The sequence below is a fragment of the Eretmochelys imbricata genome, chromosome 1 (assembly GCF_965152235.1).
Source record: "Eretmochelys imbricata isolate rEreImb1 chromosome 1, rEreImb1.hap1, whole genome shotgun sequence".
NCBI lineage: Eukaryota > Metazoa > Chordata > Testudines > Cheloniidae > Eretmochelys > Eretmochelys imbricata.
The window spans coordinates 361,147,885-361,163,319 of NC_135572.1; the positions used below are offsets into that span (position 1 = coordinate 361,147,885).

At 44.5% G+C, this 15,435-nt stretch overlaps 1 protein-coding gene across 1 annotated transcript in view; it reads right to left on the minus strand.

Annotated features, from left to right (window-relative positions):
• SHANK3 (SH3 and multiple ankyrin repeat domains 3) overlaps nt 1–15,435 on the minus strand; it is a 667,177-nt gene that overhangs the window by 607,185 nt on the left and 44,557 nt on the right. The window lies entirely within an intron of this gene.

The following is a 15,435-nucleotide window of genomic DNA, read 5'->3' on the forward strand; positions in this document are numbered from 1 at the left end:
TCCTTGGAGGGGAGAAAATGCCAAAGAAACTCACCACAGCAGCTTTTATCTTCACAAAAAGGGGAACTACACAAATGAAGAGGCTTGTTAAATGGAAATTAAAAGGAACAGTCACAAGAGTGAAATGCCTGCAAACTACATGGAGATGATTTAAAAACACAAGGCTCAAACTAACTGTGAGGGGCCTTTCAGGGGTGCAGCCTGGACCTGGGGTACCACTGAGTCCTCTGTCCCTCCAACCTGGGCTCCCTCGCACCATGTGATGCCGTGACAAGCTGAAAACCTCTGGTAGGTCCTGCATTCACACAGACATCCCCAGGCAGGGACACACCCAGCTGAGTTACATGAATGCTTCTCCCAGCCACTCATGAACTAACAATAGAGAGGCTCCAGCCAATTCCCCCAGCTCCCCATCTTTGGTCCCCGGGGCTGTGATATCCTTCCCTGATCAGAAGCCTGACCAGCATACATTTATAACCCAGTCATCCCTCCCTCAATGTGGAGAGGAAATGCACCAGCTCTTATTCCTGAGCAGATTTCTCAAGCACTTCAACCAAAACACACTGTTTTAGGTAAGCCATAAAACAGGTTTATTAACTACAGAAAGATAGATTTTAAGTGACTATAAGTGGTAGGCATAAAGGACAGAGATGGTTACCAAAGAAAATAAAAATAAGCGCACAATCTAAGCTGTATAAACTAAACAGGATTTGAATCAAGCAGTGCCTCATCCTGATAGTACAAGAAGGTTACAGATCTTCAGTACACAGGCTGAAATTCTTCTCCAACCCTGGACCACCTTCCCCCTTCCAGACGTGTTTCCAGGTGTTGAGTTGTGGGGAGAGTGAGGCCAAGCCATGCAGCCACTGTCCCCTCTTCTATATCCATAGTCCCTGTGCCTAGAAGACACTTGTCTTGGCAGGTCCTGGAGGGCTTCCCTGAGTTGCCCAGTTGAGCAATCCCCCCAGTGTGGGTGCTTCCACAACTGTCCTTGAATTGTAAATCCCCTGATTACAATTTCCCTGCTTGTTAATAGTCATTGAGTACCCTCTGCCTGAGGACCCTCCTTTGAGTGGTTTGCTTTCTTTGTATGCCACTAGCAAACTTACAACATATTTCAGTAACAACCACACAACAAAAATCTCATATCTTGATACACACTAATGATATACACATTTGGACAGAACAATGAGTTTCAGCAGATCATGACTTTTCATATGATCTCTTACACAGCATGCTTTGTATGAAACGTATCATAATTACACGCCGGGGGTGAATATGGGGTTCTGGGAGTGCCAGAACCCCAAATAAAAAAAACAGTAAGAGGACCCCAAAAAATAAACCATGGCTAAACCGCAGAGTAAAAGAGGAAGCTGGAGGCAAACAGGCATCCTTTAAAAACTGGAAGTGAAACCCTACAAAGGAAAAGAGAAAAGAGCATAAACTCTGGCAAGCCAGGCGTAAAAGCATAATTAGGCAGGACAAAAAAAAATGAAAAGCAACCAGCAAAAGACACAAAAACTAACAGGAAATTTATTTTAAGTACATCAGAAGCGGGAAGCCTGCAAACAATCAGTGGGGCCACTGGATGATAGAGGTGATAGTGGAGCACTCAAGGAAAACAAGACCATTGCGGAGAAACTAAATGAATTCTTTGCATCAGTCTTCACTGCAGAGGATCGGAGGAAGAGTCCCACACCTGAGCCATTCTTTTTAGGTGACAAATCTGAGGAACTGTCCCAGATTCACAAAAAGAAAAGGAGTACTTGTGGCACCTTAGAGACTAACCAATTTATTTGAGCATGAGCTTTCGTGAGCTACAGCTCACTTCATCAGATGCATACCGTGGAAACTGCAGCAGACTTTATATATACACAGAGAATATGAAAAAATACCTCCTCCCACCCCACTGTCCTGCTGGTAATAGCTTATCTAAAGTAATCATCAGGTTAGGCCATTTCCAGCACAAATCCAGGTTTTCTCACCCTCCACCCCCCCACACAAATTCACTCTCCTGCTGGTGCTAGCCCATCCAAAGTGACAACTCTTTACACAATGTGCATGATAATGAAGTTAGGCCATTTCCTGCACAAATCCAGGTTCTCTCACTCCCTCACCCCCCTCCAAAAACCCACCCCCATACACACACAGACTCACTCTCCTGCTGGTAATAGCTCACTTTGCTTCTCTACAAAAGAAAAAGGACACTAAACTTTCTAAACTACTACATGCTACAAGGGGCCACAGCAATGGTTCCCTCAACCCACCTAGCAATATTGTTAACCTATCCAACTATACTCTCAGCCCAGCAGAAGCAGCTGTTCTATCTCGGGGCCTCTCCTTCTGCCCCTCCACCCCCACGAACATGATACAGTTCTGTGGTGACCTAGAATCCTATTTTCGACGTCTCCGACTCAAGGAATATTTCCAAAATACCTCTGAACAACATACTAATCCACAGAGGTCTCCCTACCAACACTACAGAAAGAAGGATTCTAGGTGGACTCCTCCTGAAGGTCGAAACAGCAGACTGGACTTCTACATAGAGTGCTTCCGCCGACGTGCACGGGCTGAAATTGTGGAAAAGCAGCATCACTTGCCCCATAACCTCAGCCATGCAGAACGCAATGCCATCCACAGCCTCAGAAACAACTCTGACATCATAATCAAAAAGGCTGACAAAGGAGGTGCTGTTGTCATCATGAATAGGTCGGAATATGAACAAGAGGCTGCTCGGCAGCTCTCCAACACGAGTTTCTACAAGCCATTACCCTATGATCCCACTGAGAGTTACCAAAAGCAACTACAGCATTTGCTCAAGAAACTTCCTGAAAAAGCACAAGATCAAATCCGCACAGACACACCCCTGGAACCCCGACCTGGGATATTCTATCTACTACCCAAGATCCATAAACCTGGAAATCCTGGGCGCCCCATCATCTCAGGCATTGGCACCCTGACAGCAGGATTGTCTGGCTATGTAGACTCCCTCCTCAGGCCCTACGCTACCAGCACTCCCAGCTACCTTCGAGACACCACTGACTTCCTGAGGAAACTTCAATCCATCGGTGATCTTCCTGATAACACCATCCTGGCCACTATGGATGTAGAAGCCCTCTACACCAACATTCCACACAAAGATGGACTACAAGCCGTCAGGAACACTATCCCCGATAATGTCACGGCTAACCTGGTGGCTGAACTTTGTGACTTTGTCCTTACCCATAACTATTTCACATTTGGGGACAATGTATACCTTCAGATCAGCGGCACTGCTATGGGTACCCGCATGGCCCCACAGTATGCCAACATTTTTATGGCTGATTTAGAACAACGCTTCCTCAGCTCTCGTCCCCTAAAGCCCCTACTCTACTTGCGCTACATTGATGACATCTTCATCATCTGGACCCATGGAAAAGAAGCCCTTGAGGAATTCCACCATCATTTCAACAATTTCCATCCCACCACCAACCTCAGCCTGGTCCAGTCCACACAAGAGATCCACTTCCTGGACACTACAGTGCTAATAAACAATGGTCACATAAACACCACCCTATACCGGAAACCTACTGACCGCTATTCCTACCTGCATGCCTCCAGCTTTCACCCTGACCACACCACACGATCCATCGTCTACAGCCAAGCTCTGCGATACAACCGCATTTGCTCCAACCCCTCAGACAGAGACAAACACCTACAAGATCTCTGTCAAGCTTTCTTACAACTACAATACCCACCTGCAGAAGTAAAGAAACAGATTGATAGAGCCAGAAGAGTTCCCAGAAGTTACCTACTACAGGACAGGCCTAACAAAGAAAATAACAGAACGCCACTAGCCGTCACCTTCAGCCCCCAACTAAAACCCCTCCAACGCATTATTAAGGATCTACAACCTATCCTAAAGGATGACCCAACACTCTCACAAATCTTGGGAGACAGGCCAGTCCTTGCCTACAGACAGCCCCGCAACCTGAAGCAAATACTCACCAACAACCACATACCACACAACAGAACCACTAACCCAGGAACTTATCCTTGCAACAAAGCCCGTTGCCAATTGTGCCCACATATCTATTCAGGGGACACCATCACAGGGCCTAATAACATCAGCCACACTATCAGAGGCTCGTTCACCTGCACATCCACCAATGTGATTTATGCCATCATGTGCCAGCAATGCCCCTCTGCCATGTACATTGGTCAAACTGGACAGTCTCTACGTAAAAGAATAAATGGACACAAATCAGATGTCAAGAATTATAACATTCATAAACCAGTCGGAGAACACTTCAATCTCTCTGGTCACGCAATCACAGACATGAAGGTCGCTATCTTAAAACAAAAAAACTTCAAATCCAGACTCCAGCGAGAAACTGCTGAATTGGAACTCATTTGCAAATTGGATACTATTAATTTAGGCTTAAATAGAGACTGGGAGTGGCTAAGTCATTATGCAAGGTAGCCTATTTCCTCTTGTTTTTTCCTACCCCCACCCCCCCACAGATGTTCTGGTTTAACTTGGATTTAAACTTGGAGAGTGGTCAGTTTGGATGAGCTATTACCAGCAGGAGAGTGAGTCTGTGTGTGTATGGGGGTGGGTTTTTGGAGGGGGGTGAGGGAGTGAGAGAACCTGGATTTGTGCAGGAAATGGCCTAACTTCATTATCATGCACATTGTGTAAAGAGTTGTCACTTTGGATGGGCTAGCACCAGCAGGAGAGTGAATTTGTGTGGGGGGGTGGAGGGTGAGAAAACCTGGATTTGTGCTGGAAATGGCCTAACCTGATGATTACTTTAGATAAGCTATTACCAGCAGGACAGTGGGGTGGGAGGAGGTATTGTTTCATATTCTCTGTGTATATATAAAGTCTGCTGAAGTTTCTACGGTATGCATCTGATGAAGTGAGCTGTAGCTCACGAAAGCTCATGCTCAAATAAATTGGTTAGTCTCTAAGGTGCCACAAGTACTCCTTTTCTTTTTGCGAATACAGACTAACATGGCTGTTACTCTGAAACCTGTCCCAGATTCAGGTGTCAATGGGGGAGGTTTTGGAACAAACTGATAATTAAACAGTAATAAGTCACCAGGAGTAGATGGGATTGATCCAAGAGTTCTGAAGGAACTCACATATGAAATTGCAAAACAACTAATTGTGATATGTGACCTATTGCTTAAATCAGTCTCTTGTACCAGATGACCGGACAATAGCTAATGGAATGCAGATTTTTTTAAAAGGCTCCAGAGGCGATCCTGGCAATTACAGACCAGTAAGCGTAACTTCAGTACAAGGCAAATCTGTTGAAACTATAATAAAGAACAGAATTATCAGGCACATAGATTAACACAGTTTGATGGGAAAGAGTCAACATGGCTTTTGTAAAGATAAATCATGCCTCACCAATCTATAAGAATTCTTTGAGGGATTCAACAAACAGGTGGACATGGGCGATTCAGTCGATATAGTATACTAGGACTTTCAGAATGTCTTTGACAAGGTCCCTTACCAAAGGCTCTTAAGCAAAGTAGCCAGTCATGAGATAAGAGGGAAAATCCTCTCATGGATCAGTATGTGGTTAAAAGGCAGAAAACAAAGAGTAGGAATAAATGGTAGTTTACACAAAGGAGAGAGGTAAATAATGAGGTTCCCCCAATGATCTATACTGGAATCAGTGCTGTTTAAGACATTCATAAAGGATTTGGAAAAAAGGGTAAACAGGTGGAAAAGTTTGCAGATGATACAAAATTACTCAAGATTGTAGTCTGCTTTGGACTTAGCTAAGAGTTACAAGGGGATTTCTCAAAACTGGGCAACTGGGCAAGAAAATGGCAGATGAATTTCAGTGTTGGTAACTGCAAAATAATGCACACAGGAAAACATAATCACAACCATACAGACAAAATGATGGGGTCTAAATTAGCACTCAAGAAAGAGATTTTAGAGTCATCATAGATAGTTCTTTGAAAACATCTACTCAATATACAGCAGCAGTCAAAAAAGCTAACAATGTTAGGAACCATTAGGAAATGGATAGATAATAAGACAGTAAATATCATAATGCCACTATATAAATCCATACTACACCCACATCTTGACTACTGCATGCAGTTCTGGTCACCCCATCTCAAAAAAGATAGAATTGGTGAAGATACAGAGAAGGGCAATGAAAATGATTAGGGGTATGGAACAGCTTCCATATGAGGAGAGATTAAAAAGACTGTGACCAGTCAGCTTAGAAAAGAGATGACTAAGGGGAGGATAGCTCCGAGGATCCCGTATTTACTCATTCACCTAACCCAAGAACCAGGGGTCACCAAATAAAATTAACAGGCATTAAGTTTAAAACAAACATAAGAAAGTACTTTTTCACACAACACACAGCCAGCCTGTGGAACTCATTGCCAGGAAATGTTGTAAAGTCCAAAAGTATAACAGGGTTCAGAAAAGAATTAGATAAGAACACTGCATAACCTACTAAAACCAACTAAATACACACTACACTACTAGTTCTAACTTCTACTAACTACTTACACTACAAAAATTCATCAAGTAGCTGTGACACAGGAAACAAACTGTGAAGACAGAACCACGTGGGGAGATCAGACTTAGGCCACTGGCAGTAAGAAGGAACTGAGTGGGGGTGGGGCATTGTTGCCCATTTATAGCCTCTGAAAAGGCCACAAGGAGACGCAAGATATGTGCGCTGCCCTAGAGGATGCTGCTGCAGGAGGAAGGTCTCCAGCTCTCAGTGCATCTGACACAAACACCTCAGTGCAATACACATCTACACCACTGAAAGAAGAAATTTCATTTTAATTTTTTTCTGAAGCTGCCACACAATTTCCAGTCTGTTGCTCTGGACTACTGTAGAATCAAAGAGCCTGCCACAGAATGCAAGTCAAACTAGCTACAGAGTATGAAGGGGCTAGGTCATAATCAGGGATTCTAGTTTTCGGAGATTAAAAAAACAAAATTATCTGATTAAAAAAACATAAAAATCCATGTTTTTCCATGATTAAGATGAAACGCTCAACTTTAGTTTCCCTAGCCACAATACGTATAAGTATTAGTTGAACACTATGTTTTATTGATATAAAGCAGAACCCCATTTATCCGAGCCTCCATTATCTGGATCTCCATATTAACCAAACCACCAGCCGCCTGGGACTCACAGACCAACCCCTGCCATTGTCATCCCCAAGGGGCTGGTGGTTCAGTTAACATGGAGAGCCGGATCATGGAGGCTAGGATAAACAGGGTTCTGCTGTATACGTTTTTAGTTTTTCACAAAATGTAAAACCTAAAGATTCTCTGTAAAAATGCAAATTCCGCATTTTTCCATGGCAAACGGATTTCTAGGATCCCTGGTCATGATGCAGTGACATTGGTGGCAACTTCAAGCTAGTAACCTTGGACCCTAAACACAACAGTTAAAGAAAAGGAGTACTTGTGGTACCTTAGAGACTAACCAATTTATTTGAGCATAAGCTTTCGTGAGCTACAGCTCGCATCCGATGAAGTGAGCTGTAGCTCACGAAAGCTTATGCTCAAATAAACTGGTTAGTCTCTAAGGTGCCACAAGTACTTCTTTTCTTTTTGCGAATACAGACTAATACGGCTGCTACTCTGACACCAGTTAAAGGAAAGCGATGGACTGAACGTGCCCTGTCACTAAGAACATTGGGAAATGACATTATTTCGATGAGTCCACTTCCTGGACACTACAGTGCTAATAAGCGATGGTCACATAAACAACACCCTATACCAGAAACCTACTGACCACTATTCCTACCTACATGCCTCCAGCTCTCACCCAGATCACACCACACGATCCATTGGCTACAGCCAAGCGCTACGATACAACCGCATTTGCTCCAACCCCTCAGACAGAGACAAACGCCTACAAGATCTCTGTCAAGCATTCTTACAACTACAATACCCACCTGCAGAAGTGAAGAAACAGATTGATAGAGACAGAAGAGTACACAGAAGTCACCTACTACAGGGCAGGCCCAACAAAGAAAATAACAGAACGCCACTAGCCGTCACCTTCAGCCCCCAACTAAAACCTCTCCAACGCATCATCAAGGATCTACAACCTATCCTGAAGGATGACCCATCACTCTCACAGATCTTGGGAGACAGGCCAGTCCTTGCTTACAGACAGCCCCCCAACCTGAAGCAAATACTCACCAGCAACCACACACCACACAACAGAACCACTAATCCAGGAACCTATCCTTGCAACAAAGCCCGTTGCCAACTGTGCCCACATATCTATTCAGGGGACACCATCACAGGGCCTAATCACATCAGTCACATTATCAGAGGCTCGTTCACCTGCACATCTATCAATGTGATATATGCCATCATGTGCCAGCAATGCCCCTCTGCCATGTACATTGGTCAGACTGGACAGTCTCTACGTAATAGAATAAATGGACACAAATCAGATGTCAAGAATTATAACATTCATAAACCAGTCGGAGAACACTTCAGTCTCTCTGGTCACTCAATTACAGACCTAAAAGTCGCAATATTACAACAAAAAGACTTCAAAAACAGACTCCAATGAGAGAGTGCTGAATTGGAATTAATCTGCAAACTGGATACAATTAACTTAGGCTTGAATAGAGACTGGGAGTGGATGGGTCATTACACAAAGTAAAACTATTTCCCCATGTTTATTCCCCCCCCCCCCACACACACACACATACACTGTTCCTCAGACGTTCTTGTCAACTACTGAAAATGGCCCACCTTGATTATCACTACAAAAGGTTTTCTTTCCCTTCCCCCCCACCCCGCTCTCCTGCTGGTATTAGCTCATCTTACCTGATCACTCTCCTTACAGTGTGTATGATAACACCCATTGTTTCATGTTCTCTATGTATATAAATCTCCCCACTGCATTTTCCACTGAATGCATCCAATGAAGTGAGCTGTAACTCACGAAAGCTTATGCTCAAATAAATTTGTTAGTCTCTAAGGTGCCACAAGTACTCCTTTACTTTCTTCTAACCACTAGAGTTAGTCTTACTCTTTCCCTGGCCCAGTTACTCTTCAATTATTCCATTAAATAATTAAAGTGGAACAACTTTGACCTGAGAGATTGAGGAGACCCACAGCAGACTATTCTCTAGCCCAATGCTTAGGGCACTTACCTGAGAGGCAGCAGGGCCCTGTTCTATCCCTTCTCCTCATCAGGCTGAGGGAGGATTTGAACTGGTAGTCTCCCACATCCCAAGTGAGTGCTCTAACCCCTGGGCTAAGGGTTATGAGGGAGGTCCCGCCAGTCACCCAGCTGTTCTTGTGTGGCATTAGGAGCAGGCCCCACATGCAATTTAGGCAGAGAAGTTCCTGTCTTCCTTCCATTAGTGGAGATCTCTGGGGCTCAAGCAGGAGGTAGGCATCCAGGCACCCAGAGTGAGGCAGCATTGCACGTGTTTCGAGGTTGAAATGTAGGAAACTTTTACTGCAAAAACTTGGAGTCCAGGTGAGTTTCGGCACCTACAGAGTTAGGCACAAGCAGGAGTTTTGTGGGTCGCAGTGGTGACTGAAAATGGGACTGAGGCAACTAAATACTTTATGGATCCCACCCTTTTTTGCCCAAGATCACTTAGGAAGTCTGCAGTGCAGCAGGGAATTGAAGCCAGGTTACCCAAGCCCTAGGCTAGTCCCATAACCATGACATCACCTTGTCACAGAGAAATACATAAACACATGCTTAAATCCCACTTACTTCAGTGTATTTCAGAGTTTTGCTCAACTGAGGCCAAACAGCACACTCAAGAATACTTGAAAATGTGGACAGATCAGATGACCCAGCAGACATTCATTCTGAGGTTTCACTAGAATTAGCCAGCATACTTACTGAACGCTGACAATTATTTTTTAAAAGTCAGAGAACTGGGAGATACCAAAGGTTTAGTAATACCAAATATGGTACCAACTTTTTTTTAAAAAAAGAACAATCCCGGTAATTACAATCCAGTAAGTTAAAAACAAAACACGGCTGACAACATTATTAACAGAGAAATTCTGTAGACATCTGCAGCCATAGTTCTCAAACTTCCTTATTGCGGGCTGAGACCCTCTTGGGGATACCTCATCTCTCAACCTCAATTCCACTTTCCCTGTAGCAACAATAATGCTTGGTTATATGAAAAATTAATGTTAGGACATTACTATGGGGAAAGATGAAAACACATTTGCTTTATTGCAGTGAGTGTTGCTGCTTACTAACAACCTCCCATTTTGTATTTGGACTACTTCCTCTTTCTTTCATTTTATCAGCACTGAAACCACCCCCACTATAAGCTCATGTTCTCTCTCTAGGTCACTTTGTAGTTTAATTCTCCTCACCTGTGTGTTCGTTACCACTCCAACTGCACTGTCATCCACAAATCTGATCCCTATTGAATTTACACTGACAAATACCTCCTGTGCTGCAGAGATGTCAATTGCCCGTTTCATTTTAAGTGGTTTCTTGCAATACATGTTAACCCCGTATCCATAACAATCTTTCCACCTTGTATTTAGCTGTAATACTCTGGTTACCTTTTCCAGACCTGAAGAAGAGCTCTGTGTAAGCTCAAAAGCCTGTCTCCCTCACCAACAGAAGTTAGTCCAATAGAAGATATTATCTCACTCACCTTGTCTCTCTAAAAAAACCTAATGACAGCCATCCAACACAAAAACAAAAATTGGAACCAATTACAACTACAACAACTACACAATCACAGAACACCACCTACAGGGGAAACCATGACACCAGGACCCAACACATGCTCACTACACAACATCAATATCATCAACCTATCAAGACTACCCCCAATCAGAGCTGTATTACCTGTCCTCTCCAAGGGACTCAACTTCTGCTCCATCACAGAACCTGATACCATATTAACATCTGGAGAACTAGAAGAATTATTTCACTGGCTCAAAGAATTCTTCCACAAAAAGACGACACCTCCCACAACTACCACATTCCCACGGACAGTCATAAAGAATCATCTAACTGGACACCCCTCCCCCACAGTGGAAGAAACCACATAGTTGATTATTACATCGATTGCTTCAGGACCAAAAAAAAAAAAAATTGACTATGAAATCCTTAACAAACCTCACATCCACCACAACCTCTCCACTGATGAGAAGACAGATAAACAGTCCTTGAAATCCAACCACCAGATGAAAGGGGTGCCACTGTAGCCCTTGTCCATGATGACTATGTCAGCAAGGCCAACCAGCAACTCTCCAACATCACCTCCTATAAAAAAATCAAAGACGACCCCACGCTACAATTCACACAGTAATTTAAAGATATTATCAAATCCTTCCCCATGCAACTCCAAGATAAAACTCTGCAACCTCACCCCCCACAAACCCACCCAGGTACCTTTTAATGCTTCCCAGATACAGGGAACCCAGGCAGGCCCATCCTGTCTGGCCACACCTCAGTTATTTAAGGAATAACAGCACTCACAGAAATCATCCTCAAACCATTCATTGCCCAAGGGGCCAGTTTTCTCCAGGTTACAACTGACTTCCTTCAGAAACTCCTCAGCATTAACAATCTCCTTCAGAACACCATCTCTGCCACCACGGATGTCACCTCATTACACACCAACATCCCTTTCCATGCTGACATCGCTGTCTGACTCAAATATCTACAAGACAATGAATAACACTCAGACATCCACCCCAAACACATTATCAGACTCATCCACTTCGTCTTCACCCACAACAACTTTACATTTAACAACAAACATTTTGTCCAAACCACGGGAACAGCCATGGGTACTAGGATGGCTCTCCAATATGCCAACTGCTTCACAGGTCACCTCAAGGAAGGAGATCTAGACAAATGCATCACAATCCAATGATATACTTGAATTACATTGGTGATATTTTCATTCTCTGGATAGATGACCTAAACTCCCTCACAGATTTTCACCACAGTTTCAAACACCCCCACCCGTCCATCAAACTCTCTATAGAACAGAGGTTCTCAAACTGCGGTCCACAGACCACCAGTGGTCTGTGAGCTCCATTCGGGTGGTCTGCAGATAATTCCTTCTAAAGTTCACGCCTGGGCAGCCGCACACGAGAGAATAAAGGGCCACCCACCCACCCGCGCAGGCATGGCTCCACTAATTAGGTGCCTGGATCCTGGAGAAGATGCACATTGTAAGGTGAGGTGGTGGTCTTGGGGGGAATAGGGCATAGGTGGGAAGGGGCTGTGGGGTGAGGTGGGGGAAATAGGAGGTAGGTGGAGGGGCAGTAGGGTGAGAAGAGGGGGTAGGGGGAATTTGGGACGTGCAGGGCTGTGGCAGCCAGAGAAAGAGGCGACCTTCTCCAGCTCCAGGGCTGCGGCTGCTGGGGAGAGACACCTCCCGCCCCAGCTCCTTCCCAGCCCAGCTTGGTGGCTGCCACAGCGGTGGAGAGACTACTGATATTAAAATATCAGTTGTGTGCTTTTATTTGTAGAACAAAAAAAGTTAATTATTAATTTTTTTTATTTATAGCACTTTTATCCCAAGCCCTTTACAATAGTTAGCTAACGGTACAAACAACATCTGGAAAGATCATTAAGTGGTCCGCCAAGACCCTCAGCAATTTTCAAGTCATCTGTGGAAAAAAAAAGTTTGAGAACCACTGCTCTAGAACACTCCCATAGCAGCATCAAACTCTGGATGGCGTGATCAGCTTCAACATTGAAACCCTACTGACAATTACATACAAGAAACCCACAGATCACCACACCTACCTTCACAAATCCAGTAACCATCCCAGACAAACCAAGAAATCTGTTATCTATAGCCAAGCACTCAGATACCACATAATATGCTACAATGAGAAAGTTCAGGAGACTCACCTTAACGCATTTAAAACCACCTTCCCCAAACAAGGACACTCCTACAGAGAAGTAGATTGCATCATGAAATGGGCCACCCACATACCTGAGAAAACATGCTTCAATACGGGGGGAAGAGGGGGTGGACCCACTGATCGCACACCCCTAGCTGTCACATACCATGCAAACTGCAACCCATGTAAAGTATAATCAAACAACTATACTCCATATTTGATGGGGACCCACATCATGAAAGATATCTTTTCCAAAACTCCTTCTCTGGCCTTCAAACAACCCCCAGTCTCTCCAAGCTCATCATCAGAAGCAAGCTCCCCACAGACCAGGAACCACCAGATTCAAAGCGGCACCAGACCCTGCCAGATCAACAGATGCAAAACCTGCAGACATATCTCCACTGCTATGATGATCAACACAACTGTCAAGATCCATGGCTCCTACACGTCTGTCACAACACATGCTGTTCCTCATCCAGTGCATCAAATGCCCCAGCAATAACTACACAGGTGAAACCAGACATCCACTATGCTCTGGAATGAACTCACACAGAAAAGTGATAAAAGACAAAAATATCCTATCACTCAGGGGCAAACATTTTTACAAAGCAATCACGCCTCGTCCGCAAAGGAAACCTGCACAACACCTTTAAAAGGCGAGCCTGGGAACTTAAATTCATAACTCCGCTAAACACAAAATATCACGGTCTCAACAGACACACTGGTTTTATAGCTCATTACAACAATTTGTAACCTACTAACCCTTCTTTGTCCTTGTGACGAAGTAGGGGATTTTCTTAGAGTTTTGCATGTATACTGTGTGGATCTCAGTTTCCCTGTAATGAGGTGGTGGGAAAGGGCATTTATTGTTGCAGGAGACTAGGCATGACCTCGCCTAGCAGTTGGGATCCCAGACAACTGCCTGGAGATGGGGAACCCTAGCGACCGGTGACCGAGAGGCCCACCCCAGCTTGGCAGTCAGCCGGTTCTGACCAGTGGGAGGACAAAGGGCTGAGGGGAGAGGACCCCGGTGACCTGACCAGCCGGTTCCAGCCAGTGGGGAACAAAGGATGGAAGAGGGGAGGCCCAGACAACCTGTTTGCCTGGGACCGAAGACAAAGGACAGGGGAGAAGCTGTTGGGGGAGATGATCTAGGATGATTGGCTGGAAAGAGGGAGTGGCTGGACTGGGGTGAGAGAGCAGCCAGAGCCCACCTGGATGCAGGAGAGACCTAGATGTACTGACTGAGGGTTGCTAGGGCCAACGGCCCAGAGAGTTTCCTAGGCTCGGTTCAGATGCTCAATAAACCTTCCTGTTTTATGCTGCCCGAGAGTCACTCCAGTCTAGAGATCAGGGTTGCATTATTCCCTCTGGGAGTGGAGGCCCTGGAGGTCCAGAGCACATGCACTACCTGAGGGGGCCAACAGCGAGAGACAGGCATGCAGAAGGCTCAGAGAGGTCCGGTTCCAGGAGGCAGAGGGGCTTATGGCTTAACCCCCAAGAGAGAGTGGACCCCTGGGAAGGGCTGTCACACCGAAGGGGGTTCCTCCCAGGGACCGTAAGGCGTCTGGAGAGAGCATGGGGCCTGTGAGTCCATGACAGTTCTATGACTGTCAATTGCTCTGTGTAGCTCAAAAGTAGAGCCCTGAAGTAGAGCTCTGTGAAGCTCAAAAACCTGTCTCTTCCACCACAGAAGTTGCTCCAATACAAGATATTGCTTCACCCACTTTGTCTCTCTCAAACACAACCAACAAAGACATGAAGCAGCCAATCAGAGAAAGAGAGAAGATTGCTTTGGCTGGTTGGTTGGGTTTGGGTTTTGTGGGTGGGTCTTCTTGTTTTAGTTTTCGTTTCAGTTTAGTTGCTCAATAAAGCCTTTGAAGACCCAAAAAGAAAGAAGCTTTACAGATGGAACAGAGGCAGCTCCCTCAGCTTCCTGCAAATACCCTTTGAGCTACATTTAGAAAATCACAGATCTCTAGAGAATACAACGAGCATTAAATGATTTATCTGATAGAATTACAAAATTAGTGGACAAAAGGGAATGGAGTAAATGCCATATACTTGAATTTTAGTAAAGCAGTGAATATTGTCTCAGGAAGTCTCACTTGCAAAATTAATCAAATTAACTTGGATATGAAATCATCACATAGACTGAAACTGAAGTTTTGTAAACTAAGGGTGAGGAATAATGGCAGAGAACTGAACTGATGAATGGGGAGTATGGCATCTAGTGAGAACCACAGGGAATGATCTTAGATCTAGTTTTATTTAGCATTTTGAGCACGGTGTGGGAATTAACAGCACATTAATAAAATGTATATATGAAACAGCGAGATGGTACACCAATGAGTACACAGAAATAATCCAACCAGACAAAAACATTTTAGGGACACAGGCAAGAAACAACATGAGATTCAGAAATATTCCAGTTAATCAGGTTTTGGAAAAACAAGCCCCAGCACTCAGTAGGAGAGGGAAACCTGGAAAGCAGCAGTGGCTAAAACAGCCCGGGATGTGAAACAGCTGACTAGACAGATGTTTGCCAACCAGCTTGGTTGCAA